The sequence below is a fragment of the Erinaceus europaeus genome, chromosome 10, assembly GCF_950295315.1.
Source record: "Erinaceus europaeus chromosome 10, mEriEur2.1, whole genome shotgun sequence".
NCBI lineage: Eukaryota > Metazoa > Chordata > Mammalia > Eulipotyphla > Erinaceidae > Erinaceus > Erinaceus europaeus.
Genome location: NC_080171.1, coordinates 90,149,896 through 90,165,356, shown reverse-complemented (window position 1 = coordinate 90,165,356; position 15,461 = coordinate 90,149,896). Strand labels below are relative to the sequence as shown.

Here is a 15,461-nt window from a genome sequence, read left to right as displayed (position 1 = left end):
GTTGGTTAAAGCAAAAAAATTTGTGATAGGATAAAAACATCATGAATATTACTGAGTTTATATGATTGTGCATATATATATATATGAGTGGATGTATTTTTGTGAGCAGCATCTATGGAGATGGTTATAAAATATGTAAATGTCTATGAATTGAAGATGCAGTAATTCTTAGTAGTGGCAGAGATCATTGGTTCCATGGTTTGCTACTTAGCTAGTAGGGTCAGTGTGTAGTTGGTTATTTGGTAACAATTATTGATCTTGGTTTCATCTTTTCAATGTGCAAGTATTCTTCATAGCATTCTGAAACTCCCTGTTTCTGGGATTCTGTCTTCTTTTCCCCACTCATGATTCTGGCCAGTCCAGGACTGGCCACCGAGAATTCCCTCTCTAGGCAAAAAAAAAAAAAAAAACTCAATCTCTTTCACTCTTCTAACCCCATGCCCTCCCAGACAAAATCTTTATCCTTTCTGCCTTCTTGGTTGATACAGTATAGTTCTTCTCAAAACTCCAAGACTTAAATGCCAACTTCCTTCTTGGGGTCATAGCAAAGAGAAAGATGCCAATATAAAATGATAATTTAGCATATAATGACTACCTGAAGGTACCAGGAAGAGAGAAGGAAGGAGTGAGCAGTAGTTTGTTAATCTGATGACACCAGTGCCTCATAGTGGGTGTGGTGAGGCTTATACATGTATAGAGGCATGATGCTGCACTCAGGAAATTTTATAGCATTACAAAACTATGGTATATTAATAAAATTGCTACAATGTATTTTCTAAGTACCTCTTGCCCATCTCTTTTTTTGTTCTACCTTAATTTTTTTTGCAGTTGCTTCACTGCTCCATGTAAACTCCAGATAGATACATAGACAGATGATAGATAGATAGATAGATAGATAGATATTAATGGAGAGAGAGTGAGTGGTGGTAGTCTGACTCAAACTTGGTTCACCTGAATGGCAATACAGCCTCATTATTCAAGTGAACTGTTTCCCACCCTCTCACAATTTTTTATTTAAAGTCAGAAAACTGTCTGCAAGAATCAAATAGAGTTTGAAGGTGGGGAACTCTATATTTTTCTCTATTGATAAGAAATGTATAAGAATCAAGAAATAATTATGACGTGCTTTATTCTAGGAACAAAAAGAAATGCAACAACACAGATAAACACTGAGTGCCAAGTTTTGGAAGATAATGAATGCTCTCTAGAACTTCAGTGTGCGAGTGTGTGTTCATGCACTACTGTAGGGGACCAGTGGGCTGTAAGATAGTATAGAGTGGATGGCAGCTCTCTCCTCTTCTCTGAGACAAGTGATTTTCAGAAGTACTTCTCAGAACTCTTAGGCCCGGACTGAGATTATAATTAATAGCTCTTCCTCACTCAACCCAGATTTCTTTTCTCTCATGCTCCAAAATGCTGGCAACCTGTGTACTTCATTTTTTGTTTGGCCTAAGGGGCTATTTCCGTTGAATGAGGTGCCAAGTGCCCCTCTGCCATGGCAGAGCTCATTAAATGCATGGCCTGGCCTGGACAGGTGCTTCCAGAGCCCTGAGTGTTTATTTCTGCCAAAGTGGTCTGGCCTCATCCCAGCCCAGGCAGTGTGGGGGATGGTAGCTGAGATCAGCCAGCCTTGGTTGCACTTAACTCACTTCATACTTCATAGCTAGGTCCTCAGTGGGAATTAGTCAAGATGTGCTATGTGTTTTCTGAGAGTTTAACAAAAATTCAAAGTATTGCTTGTATAACATAGTGAGGTGAAAAACATATGTGTTTCAGAGTAAGGCATGTTAATAGAGATTAGGCTTTTATTCATACCAGTCATGAGACCTTGGGTAGGATTTCTGACCTGCCCTAATAAGGATGATGTTTTGCCTTTGCTCTTTCAAGTTTTTTCAGCTTACACATATCTAAGAAGTTTGTCCACTGAATTATAATTGTTCATCCATTTTCATATCTGTATCTCCATTAGACTTTGAGATTGTGGATGTTTCTTTCACCAGTGTAATATCAGTGCTTTTTATAGTGCTTTAATTATATATTAAATAAATTTACCAATGAAATATTTGGAAAGTCAATGAATAGATGAATGGATAGCTAGATGAATTTTTCTAAGCTCTAAGATATTTGTCAAATAATAGTAAAAATATTTTCTGGGGATTAAATAAGAACCACTAAATTTATCAAAACTCCTGCGATATAAAAGGCACTAAGCAATAACCTCCCCCTTTCCGATATCCATCTATACTTACCCTTAGGGTGACATATTAACTTCAGTAGATCTTGTCAGAAACCAAATATCTATTTGTAAACTTCAGCTTTTTTTATTTAATTTTTTAATTTTCCCTTTTGTTGCCCTTGTTGTTTATCATTGTTGTTATTATTGGTGTCGTTGTTGGATAGGACAGAAAGAAATGGAGAGAGGAGGGGAAGACAGAGAGGAAGAGAGAAAAATAGACACCTGCAGACCTGCTTCCCTGCAGGAAGTGAAGTGACTCTCCTGCAGGTGGGGAGCCAAGCCGGGCTGGATCTGGTCCTTGTGCCTTGCACCACCTGCGCTTAACCAGCTGTGCTATGCTCGACTCCCTATTTGTAAACTTTAACACTAGTTCTTTTTCTTTTTCTTTTTCTTTCTTTCTTTCTTTCTTTCTTTCTTTCTTTCTTTCTTTCTTTCTTTCTTTCTTTCTATCTATCTATCTATCTTCCTTCCTTTCTTCTTTTCTTTCTTTCTTTCTTTCTTTCTTTCCTTCTTCCTTTTTCTTTCTTTCTTTTTCTTTCTTTCTTTCTTTTTTTTTCTTTTTTTGATAGGACATAAAGAAATACAGGAGGGGCAGACTGAGGGACGAGGGAGAGACAGACATGGGCAGAGCGGCTTCACCACTCTACTGCCCAACCCTCAACACTAGTTCTTTTTAAATATTTTATTTACTTATTTTAATGGGAGAAATACAGATAGATAAGAGGGGGGAGAGGGAAAGGGAAAGAGAGAGAGAGAGATGATAGAAATATAGAGTCCAGAGTACTTTTCTGCTCTGGCTTATGTTGGTGCTGAGTATTGAACTTGGGGCCTCAGAGCCTCAGGCATGAAAAGTGTTTGCATAACCGGTATGCTGTATCCCTAGGCCAACATTCTAGTTCTTTATACATGGCCAGGATAATCTCCTTTAGGTTGAATCATCATACCTAAGCCTCTTTTTCTTTCTGTAACTATTTCTCTTCTGTGAAACTCTCTCTCTCTCTCTCTATTTCTCTCTCTCTCTCTCTCTCTGTGTGTGTGTGTGTGTGTGTGTGTGTGTGTGTAATAATAGGATTCATCAGAAGATTAAGTATGACTGTGTATATACAAATATGTAGAGTGACTCTCAGGAAAGCTTGAACTTTCCTTACAAGATTCTTATTTCACAAATTTTGAAGTAATTTTTGAAATGATAGAACCTTCCAGGTTGACTGCAAACTATTCCAAGCAACTTTCTAATGGGTTTTGTTGAAGTTCTTGCCATTTAAGCAAACGCTTGCACTAAAATGACAGTCTTTTAATTCTTGATGCTTGAATTAGACCCAACGTGACATCTAAGCCCAAGATGGAATTATATCATGTTCCTTGAGGAAATGATATAGGAAGTCACTTAGGTTGTACATGCATATCTAGAGAGATTTTTCTTCAATTTATTTACTTGTATTCAATTCATCATTGAGACTTGACATCTATTCATTTGAATTGTCTCTCTGAGTTGACACATTTTCTACATTCTTGCAGTCATTACCCCAATTTAGGCTTTATACATTCAATCCAAGGATATTTTTGAGCATATAACCATATGTTGTAGGTCTCCAATACCTCTAACTGAATTTCTGTGGAGGTGTCAAAGCCAACTCCCCAATGCCAATTTCTCTTTTAGGAGCCACAAACATTATCTTTTTAAAACTCTAAACTCATCTTACCATTCCCCTGGTTCCTTGTGACTATGAATAAATCTTAGTGTAGTCTCTGACTTATGTTCAACCTTCACTGACTTAAAGATCCTTCAGAATGTGACTGCTGACCTCCAAGCAGATATCCACCCATGACTTATTCCTCCCTAACTAGTAAAAACTCTCTTATTTCAAACAAGTCATGTTGAATCCCAGTTTTATGCCTTTGTTTTCACACCCTTCCTAAAAATGGATTTTTAAAATTTTTGCCTGTTCCTAAAAGTATACAGTAGCAGGTATTCTAATGTCCTAATGCTTATCTCCCATACCCCCTCTCCTAAGTCAGGCTTCACCTCAGCTAAGACACATTTGTTACAATCTCTCCACCTCCCATTGACCTTTCTTTTCTAAATTCTAAATTTATTTATTAAGTACTTACTTAATACTTAATTATCCCCAAATGCTTCATATAGCATTTTGTTTTGGCTGTTGCTGTTCATCCATGCTTTCAGCAAGAAGACAATTGTAGACTTTCACCCTGATACAGCAAGTTTTCAGGAAATTACTGAACATATCTATTGAGTTTTGGAAGTTTAAAGACTGTCTGGTGTGGGGGAAAGCTTTCTTCTCTTCCTCTGCCCATCTGCTCTCTCCTTCCGTAAGCCTGCATAGAACATTCATCACAGCATGTATTGTCAATGGACAGGGTTAGTGTGTCAAGCATTCCATGCTCATATACAGCATTCTCTTTTGTCCTTCCTTTTTACTGTGGTCAGCCACATGCTGACCATAGCAGATGGCTGATTCAAGGGTTACCTCTCTAGTCAGGACAATTGTATCTCTGTTACTATTCCATCTCCCTTTTGCCTGCAGAGAAGAGAATGGTCAGGCCAGTACACACTTTGCATATCCTAGATTCCAGCAACAAAGAGCAAGAAGACTTACTAGGGGTGCTTAACCACCTTTGATATGAGTAACGATATTCTTGATTGGCACAAGGAAGGTATTTTGAGGCAGCTTTCCAATATCTGATTATAACTTCTAGTCACACACCTCACTATGTGACTAAAAAGGTAACTCAAAAGTTACATTTTCTATAGACATCATGGAGATTTATTGCAGAGTAGCACATAGACTTCATCTTCTCCAACCCAATTAGACATATGATGAAATAACTACTCAGAAGAAATGTTTTTTTTTCTAGGAATACCAAAGTAAATCAGAGACAAGATCTGAACCCAAGCTCACTTCCAAGAATATCATATACTAGAGGAATAGAACTTATTTTGACCTACATACCTAAAACTCATCACAAGCCAGTTTTTTGGGGGGAAATGGCAACTGAAGGCATAAAAGTTTATTTTAATGGAATTTGTGTCACTTAAGTAAAGGAAAATGTCATGTTTCAGGGAAGATGATTAACATTTGGTATAACACAAGTACATTTCAAGTAAATGTAAAGTCTCTTCTTTCTATTATGTATTGATGTGAATCTTAGATCCTTGAAATGTTCAAAATTTGGAACCATACATAGAGCATCAATTGGACACTTATGGAATATTTTCTAAAATAATTAGAGAAGAATATGTAAATCACGTTAAACATTAGCTTTGCCAGCTTTAATAATATTACACATAAATTGCATGAGTACAAAATGAATTTCTAGATTTGAAAAAAAATGCACAGAATTATATGACCACCTATGGTTGTAATTTTGACTTAGACTTACAAATTGTTTAATTTCATTTAAAGTCTACTTAAACTTCTCTGCCTCTGTGAGACCTTTCTCAATCCTTATTATTAATGACTTGATGTGGGCTTATTATTATAAACTAAGTCAACATAGATGTATTAATGCTGTCTATTCTAGGCATTTCTAGTGCTGAAAGAGTGACATGAAAACATCAGAGAGCCATCAAAATAGGGAGTAAACAATGGGAACAATTCCTGATAGTGAGAAAGGAAAAACAGACCCTGGGCCAAAGTGGATTTAGATTACTCAGTGCTCATGCCAGAGACCTTAGTATTGATTAGACTTATGATGAGCCTGGTTGATTTTCAAAGACACTCTTGAATCTGTGATTTTAGCATTATCATCAGTTTTGGAAAATTGTCATCGACTCTACTGAGATTTTGTCATTTTATCTACTCTTTTGTCATTGTCTGCACTGTGATTTTTTTCCCATGGGAAAATGTGAACACAGTTCCCCACTACCACAAATTATGCAGTTAAGTTTCCCACATTTGGGGAAATCACAGGGGTCAGCACATCCAGAGTGCAATAGATAAGCCTCACCCTAGGAAAACTACCATCCTGATTATGGTATATCTCTGGCCAGGTAAGTATCTGACATTTCTTCTGTTCCAATTTTTCCTTCTGGTACTCCAATGATATTATTTTTATTGTCTCATATAAATCTTTTCATTATTTTTCTCATATGCTTCATTCTATAATTTCTTTAAGAATTTCTGTTTTTTTTGTTAATCTGAAGGTTTACAGTACAGTTGTTGGGACATGAATATAATTTCTCACCATCACCAAAATAGGTGTCTGCAAAATACTTTCACCCCTAAATTAGGGCCATCATCCTGTTACAGGACTTAAGAAATCCCACACACACCTCCGCTATCCATCTATGATTTATTTGTTCTTTTAGTTTTAATTTTTAGTCATGACAGGGCTTCACCTCTCCAGACTTGAACTGAAGAGACAGAGACAATGAGACAGAGAGCAAGAGGAAAAGATTGCACATATATGAACGTTCCTCCAGCATATTGGGTGGCCAGGTTTGAGCCTAGATCGTGTGCATGATAAAGCTGGTGCACTATACAAATCAGCTATCTTGCTTGCCCTTGATTTGCATTTAACCCACTATTCTTTTTTTATTAATTTAAATGTATTTATTTCCTTTTGTTGCCCTTGTTATTATTTTTTTTTTGTAGTTATTATTGTTGTTGGATAGGACAGAGAGAAATGGAGAGAGGAGGGGAAGAAAGAGAGGGGGAGAGAAAGACACCTACTTCACCGCCTATGAAGCAAATCCCCTGCAGGTGGGGAGCCGGGACTCCAACCTGGATCCTTAGGCCAGTCTTTGTGCTTTGCTCCACCTGCACTTAACCTGCTGTGCTACCGCTGGACTCCCCTAACTCACTGTTCTTTCATTCAGCTTGGCAAAGTTAGGCCTTTCCAATTAGTTATTTAGTTTAGATTTTATTCTCTAGTTTTAGAGTATTTAATTTGTAGTAGCTTAAAATCTTCTTTTTCATTAAATTTATCATTTTACCTGTTTTTTCACTCTAAAATATCTCATTGGAAAACTGAATTTTTAAAAGTCTTTAACTATTAGTAACAATATCTGAATCACCCATAGATCTGCTTTTATGGATTGTTTTCCTTCTTGGTTATGTAAAATCATTTTGTTTCTTTGCTCATATTGAATGTATTGTCTGTCAGATAGTGTATAATAATATTCCATGGAGCTATAGAGACTAGGGTAAATACTATTTTGTTCCAGAGAGACACATTTTTATTTACCAAGGAAACCAGATAAAAGGATCATGACTTCTACTAAAGTCAATCATGAGGTAGTCTACATTTATAAATCGTTATTTTCTTTCTTTATTTATTTTTGTGGACCAGGTATACTTTATTCATATACATTTTCATCACTCCTAGATTAACTTTTTTCTTTCAGAGAGCCTACAAAAGTTGGCTCACAGAGCCCTCTCTCCTACCCCTTCCCTGAATGTCTTATGTTATGAATGGCCAGTTGTGTTTAGTGAGTGAGTGTGCTGAATGACCAAAAATTTTTGTATGACCCATCTGCTCAGAAGTACTCTAAATGTTAAAACCACTGTTACTAACATGCATTAACTCTCTAAGTAGTCCAAAGTCAATTATAGCAAACCTCTAACTTGTTACAAGTTTTATTGCTTTTCACAAGTAAGTGATTACAGCTATCAAGCCTTCATATGAGGAATCATCTGTTCATATGGTAAGGTATTAAACTGTAAGAAGTTCCTCCATATCCAACCTATGTGAATTAGCAACATTCACATATTCTTGTAAACTTAACTGGTGTATCTTGTCTTGCCACCATAGGCCTGCTTTTGTCAGCCAACAATTTAAAGATGTTTCCCTTTATAACATCACCCATGCCACAGACATCCTTTACTACCCCCAAAGACAAATGGCTGTTCCCCTGGACATCACATCCACTGACTGCTTCCCTTAGACTTGAGATATGATCCTACCTCTTCATATCAATGGATACATTCCCCCTTCCTTACCTGTATACCCTTAGTTGTGGGACCCTAGCTTGTTTTACTTCTTCTGCTCACAATAGGTCCTATAATTCTTTTTTTTTCAACATTTTAAATTTATTTATTAATGAGAAAGAGAGAAAGAACCAGACTCACTCTGGTACATGTGCTGCCAGGGATCGAACTCAGGACCTCATGCTTAAGAGTCCAAGGCTTTAGTCACTGCACCACCTCCCAGACCACAGTCCTATAATTCTTAACAAGCTCATGGCCTTTTGCGGCAACAGATTGATGCCATAAAGATGCAACCTATACAAACTCACTATCATAGGCTGGACATGGCAGAATATTGAGTTGCTGTGGAGGATTTGCCCCCCTCCATCAGAACGTCCACCATGTAGAGGGCTGGCTAGCCAATGACGGGTAAGAGGAAACTAGCGCTATCCAGTCAACCTAAGACAGGGCATCTGGTACTACTGAGCAAAAATGACCAGGTGTTCCAATGACGGGTAAGACGGAAGGCTGATCCCCAACCTAAGACAGGCACAGTCCACCCTGCCACAAAACAAAGTCCGCCAAACATCAAAAAATGATATAAGACAGGGGGACATGTAGGGAGCCACATGTGCCCTCAAGGTTGCTATTGGCATGGCCATAGAGTTTATGTTAAAAGATAGTTCCTGGGAATCGGGCGGTGGTGCAGCGGGTTTAACACAGGTGGCGCTAAGTGCAAGAACTGGCTTGAGGATCCCAGTTTGAGCCCCCGGCTCCTCACCTGCAGGGGAATCACTTCACATGTGGTGAAGCAGGTCTACAGGTATCTTTCTCTCCCTCTGTCTTTCCCTTCTCTCTCCATTTCTCTCTGTTCTATCCAACAACCACAATATCAGCAATAACAACAATATAATTACAACAAGAACAACTAGGGCAACAAAAGGCAAGATACAAAAAAAAAAAAAAAGGGATAAGATAGTTCCCGCTTCCCTACACCTTAGAGTCTTTGTTAAAAGATAAGGTCTTTTTCCCCATGAATCACCCAGGACCTTCCAGATAAATGGCTGACTACCATGACAAATAATATAAAATATAATCATAAATGAATAGGAAAGATACATCCCCCAATACTCAGTTGGTCAAGGCACCAAACCTCTTTTTCTATAAAGCATTCAAATCAGATGCCCTGCTAACCACAAGAAGCAGATTGTCTATGTTTCTTCCACAGGAATCCCAGAAAAAAAAAAACAAAACATCTGGACCCCTGCACACCCTGACATCACCCACTAGATGGCACGACTACAGTGGCACACCCCCCGAAACCCTAGATGTCACCTGACGCGATCTGAAGAATCTGATTCGCAGACTCCAAGGACAGAACCTTTTTACTGCCTGTCTGCCTTTCCTGCTTTTGCTTTGACCTGTCACGTTTTGGCGGTTCCAGCTCACAATCTACAGAAAAGCAGAATTCCAGAGGCTGACCTTCCTCATGCAGCATTTCATCCCCTGCCATTTCTCCCCCTAGTCGCCTACTTTGGACTGAGACTTCTATCAGACTTGCTGGTATACCCTTTGGACACTTTAGACAATTTTACAGCAGCTTCCTTCCCTTCACGTTGCTGGTTTTTCATAGACTGACCCTGAGTAGTTCATAGACTTTACACACTGTTGCCCTGGGCATTAGATAAAAGGAAAGGGGGAAATGCTGGGAAATTGTGCCAATGCAGTCACATCTGCCATGTTGTCCCTTCAGGTTATTGCTAGTTCCCTGGAGAGTTGGGACATTCTCGGAGTGCCTGTTCAGCCATGTTGTGCCCTCAGGACATTGTCTATATCCCCGCGATATCCGGAGTGCTCTGGTTACTCCTCCCCCCTCCCATTCTCGCGAAAGCTACTCCTATAAAAACCCTTCGTTTTCCGCACCTCGCTCTCTTGCCGGCGCTCCACTCTGGTGTTCAGATGCAGGAAAGGTTACTGCGTGAGGCGGCCATTTTCTCTACCTCCACGTGGCCCAACCTGTTTCTCTAACACCCAACTCTGAGGTGCCAGCGCGAATAAAGATTTGTGTTTCCTCTTCGCTCCGGACCCTCTTCTCTGCGGCCCGCGCACTACATCTGGCTCTACAACAGAGAGACATAAAGATAGAGACAGAGACGCCATAGCACTAGAACTTTCCATGTTATGGCACCTCCTATGTGGATCTGGGACTCAAACCTGGGCAGTAATCATGGCAAGGCATACACCCTACCAATTCTGACTTTGCTATCTCTCTGAATGCACAACATTAATTTACCTGATTTCAAGATGTTAAGATGTGTCCATTGCAGATTGTTGATCTCTCTCTGTCTCTCTCTCTGTCTCTCTATTTCTCTTTCTATCTCTCTCTCTCCCTTCCTCACTCCCTCTCTCTCTCCCCTCTTTCATTCTATTGCAGGATATTGAGTTATGAATAGAATTATCTTATGTCTACCATAGACAACATTGTATAGAGGGTTATGATAAACAGTAAAACTTTCATCCAGTATAAGGAATTGAAATTGATGAAACACAGCCTCCAAAAAGATACCACTAACTCTCATTTCCTGCATGTTCTTTCTCATGGATGCTTTAAGGACTTACACATGGGAATTTTAGGGCTGATCTAGAAAGAGAAAAATCTCACTTCTCGTAGTGTTTTTCAAATGGTAGATCTAGGAATATGAATAAGATCATGGCATATAGGCAACTTTAAAGTCTCTGATCATGTCAAATATGCTTATATTTCTCTGATAAGTACTAGTCACCGTGCAAAAGTTAACAGCCATGGCACAAGAAACAATATTTCATGGAGAGAATTACTGCAATGGTAAAACAAGTTTAAAACAAGTTGCTATGATCCTCTATCAAGGGAATACATAATCTGAAAAAAAAATTTAGTCTACCATGTTTAGCTAGGGAAATACAGCTGCCTTAACAAAAACCTAAAGAAAGCTCTAAGCCTCTTTTGTTTTATCTTTAAAAAAACCTCTGTCCTTACTTTCATAAGGTTACCTTTGGAGTGATGGAGGGAAGTATAATTGGAAGTAGGTGAGGAGGGTATCTAAGTCTAAGTAGACACTATTTCATTATGAACTTTATAGTGACTTCTTAGGTCTTTTACTTGTTTGCTGCATATACTGACTCATTACAGACTATTGTGCACTTTTGCTTTCAGGTATATATTTTGCCCTAATTTATGGATACATGTGAACATATGCTCTACCTCAGGGGACCTGGTCTACATCTAGGTTTTGGGGCTTTGTTAGGAAGTGAACCACCTGAAATGGAATTATAGAATACTATGAAAGGAAAGGTCTCATCAGAGTAATGATACTGAAGGGTTGACATTCTACACCTGATGTCTCTGGACACAGTCTGAAGCAAAGCGTGCTGAAGTGGAACTCATTGAGTTGATTAGGATGTGATCAGCAGATGCACTATCATTTAGTATGAACTGAGAGAAGCATGCAGGAAATTGAGTCCCACCCTAGAGGTTCCAGTACTGGGAGAGATACAATACAGTCTCTCTAGAGGAAGTGAGAGGTTCTTGCTTTCTTAGGGTTTAAGAAGACAATAGATAGTTACTGCTGTAATCAAAATATTTGGCTATTTGGTTATCTTTGAAAATCCCTTTGTAATAATTTGCTGTATCACACACAAAATCACCATGACTCATGTCCTTTGACATTATTTGTATATAGTTGTGCCTTATAGAGGATATATATAGCTGTTTCTTACAGAACAGTTGTTTCTGTTCTCCCTGGTCTAAGCTTTTAGGAGTCAACATTTCCAAGACTCAGCCTATGTGCATTAGAAAGTTTGAGACATTTAATCATTTTCCCCTCTCACTTTAATTAAATAATGATCTACATGACTACAAGTTAATAGGAGTGCACATCACCATTCCCACCACCGAAAAACTGTGTGCCATCCCACCCCCTCACCCCTACCCCAGTGAAGGTGAACATGTGCCCTCACCCTCAACCAGAGATTTTTACTTTGGTGCCCTACTTCAAACTTGGTCAAATCCAACTTTGAGTTTCCTTTTCTGTTCTTCTTTCTCAACTTCTGTTTATGAGTGAAATTATACTATACTAGACTTTGTCTTTCTTTCTTAGCTCACTTAACATAATTCCTTCTAGCTCCATCCAAGATGGGTCAGAGAAGGTGGGTTCATTGTTCTTCATAGCTGAGTATGGGTCCCATATCAGATCAAATCAATAGGGTTTACAGTCAACAATATTTATACCTCTTTCCCATATTTGGGAGTTACTCTTTTCCCTGATCAAGCTTTCTGGTCCTTTTTCTAGCCATGACATCTCCCCAGACAATAACTTGGATTCACCTGCATATCAGATGCCAGGCTCAGAAAAAAAAAAAGAAAAGAAAAATCTAGTATAGTCATGGGCCCTTGGGAATATAACTAAAATAAGCCTACTAACTATCTAGAAAATGGATCCCCCAACTCATCATCTGAACCATTCCAGCCTTTAGGTGCATGATTAGTCAACAATTTCTTTGGCTTTATATGTTAACTCTTTTTTCAGCCACCAGGTTGCAGATGCTAACATGGTGCCAACTGGACTTCCCTGGGAAGACAACCCCACCAATGTACTCTGGAGCCCTGCTTCCCCAGAGCCCCACCCCAGTAGGGAAAGAGAGGCAGGCTGAGAGTATGGATCGGTCTGTCAGTGCCCATGTTCAGTGGGGAAGCAATTACAGAAGCTAGATCTTCCACCTTCTGCACCCCACAATGAACTTGGGTCCATACTCCCAGAGGGGTAAAGAATAAGAAAGCTATCAGGGGAAGGGATTGGATACAGAGTTCTAGTGGTGGGAATTGAATGGAATTGTACCCCCCTTATTCCGTGTTTTTTGTTGGTGTTTCCTTTTTATAAATAAAAATTAAAAAGTAATAATAATAGCAATAATAATATGAAATAAATACTAGATTACTTATACAAATAATCTTTGACACTTCTGTGCTTTAACATTTTTATACTGAGAACCAATCTGAGAATTGTACCTTAAGAGAGAACAACAACAACAACAACAAAACTTCAAGAGATATACTTAAGATGCTGATTTTCTGGAGTGGGCATCAAAGTAAAAACCCTGGGGTGAGGGTGAGGGTGGATGTTCAGCTTCATGGGGTGGCGGGGAGGAGGGATGGGATGGGATATAGTTTTTTGGTGGTGGAAATGGTGTTTATGTACACTCCTATTAATTTGTAGTCATATAAATCACTATTTAAGTAATATGAGAGGGTAAAAATTGATTGTATGTCTCAAACTTTTTAAAGCACAGACTGAGTCTTTTTAATACATAGGCTGAGTCTTTGATATGTTGACTCTCTTAAAAGCTTAGTCCAGGGAGAACAGAAACAACCGGTATAGCTATATACAAATAATGTCAAAGGACATAAATCATGGTGATGTTGTGTATGATACAGGCAATCCTAACAAAGGGATTTTCCAAAGTTAACCCAATTGTCAAATGTGATTATAGCAATAACTATCTATTGTCTTCTTAAACCCTGAGACAGCAGGAACCTCCCTTTACCTCTATAGAGCCTATATTTCCCCTAGTCCTGGAACCTCAAGGGTGGGCCTCACTTTCCTGCATGCTTCTCTCAATTCATACCAAATGATATTGCATCTGCCCATCCCAACCTAGTCAATGCAATGAGTACCACCTCAGCATACTTCACATCAGACTGTGTCCAGAGACTTCAGGCATGGGATGCCAACCCTTCAGTCTCTTCACTCAGGTGAGACCTTACCTTCAATAGTAATCTTTAATTCCATTCCAGGAAGTTCACTTCCTAACAAAGTCCAAAAACCTAGATATAGACCAGGTCCCATGAGATAGAGCGTATGTTCACATGTATCCATAAATTAGAGCAAAATATATACAAAAGCAAAAGTACACAATAGTCTGCAGTGAGTCATTATAAAGTTCCAAATGAAGTAGTATCAATTTAGACTTCGATATCCTCCTCGCCTACTTCCTATTACAGTTCTTTCACTCACTCCAAAGCTAACCTTAGCAAAGCAAGGACTGCAAAAGCTGAATTAGGGCAAGAGACTGGCATACTTTAATAATGACTCTTTACTCACTATCAGACCATCCCATCAGCTGGGACCCTATTCGGGAAGTGCTGAGATTCCCAAATAGACAGGATGGGTCTAGACCTCAAATAAACTCCTCCCTCCAGTGTTACAGGTCATCTCTATCAGGAACAACACAACTGACCCCTTTGTGAGCCCCCCCATAGGACCTTGCCCTCAACTTGGATCAACAATGGTAGAGAATGTTCCATCCTCTGAAGGGAGGCTGGACAATAAACTCTATCTTCCACCTGAGGAAGGAAGATGGGTTCTGATATTGGAGCTGCTTGGAAAGTTCCTACTCATGACCACAGAATGTCAGGTCAGATCTACAGGGATGCCGAGGTCACATAGGTTCTAAGATGAATATGGGCCCCAGATCACATCAAATCTATGAGATTTACAGTCATTAATATTTATACACCTTTCCCATATTTAGGGGCTACTCTCTTCCCTGATTCAGCTTTCTAGTCCTTTTTTTAACGATGACATCATCTCCCCAGACAATAACTTGGATCCACCTGCATATAGGATTTTAGGCTCAGGGAAGAAAAAAAAAAAACTAGTATAGCCACAGGGCCTTAGAAATATAACTAAAATATGCCTATTTTTATGTTAACTCTCTTTTCAGCCACCAGGTTCCAGATGCTAGCATGATGCCAACCAGACTTCCCTGGACAGACAACCCCACCAATATGTCCTGGAGTTCAGCTTCCCTAGAGCCCCACCCTACTAGGGAAAGAGAGAGACAGGCTGGTAATATGCCCATGTTTAGCGGGGAAGCAATTATACAGGAGCCAGACCTTCAACCTTCTGCATTCCACAATGACCTTGGGTCCATACTCCCAGAGGGTTAAAGAATAGGAAAGCTATCAGGGGAGGGGATGTGATATGGAGATCTGGTGGTGGGAATTGTGTAGAGTTGTATCCCTCTTATCCTATGGTTTTGTCAATGCTTCCCTTTTAAAAATTAAAAAATAAAAATAAATTTTAAAATATATGCTGATCTTGCTTCAGCTGGAAATGTGTTAGTCTTGTTCCTCTCAACTGCTTCACTTGAATCAAATGCTAATGGCCAAATGACTCTATTAAGAAAAAGGCAAATTAGCTGTCTCATAAAACAAAAGCCCAACCACAGTAGCCCAGGAAATTCGCAGAATTGCTGTA

The 15,461-nt window shown here is 39.1% G+C and overlaps 1 non-coding gene across 1 annotated transcript; it reads right to left on the bottom strand.

The window, feature by feature from the left end:
- Nucleotides 1-6,094: 6,094 nt before the first annotated feature.
- LOC132540984 (U1 spliceosomal RNA) lies at nt 6,095-6,256 on the bottom strand. The gene has a single exon (XR_009552190.1). It is a non-coding gene; the product is annotated as a U1 spliceosomal RNA (small nuclear RNA).
- Between the last annotated feature and the right edge of the window lie 9,205 nt (nt 6,257-15,461).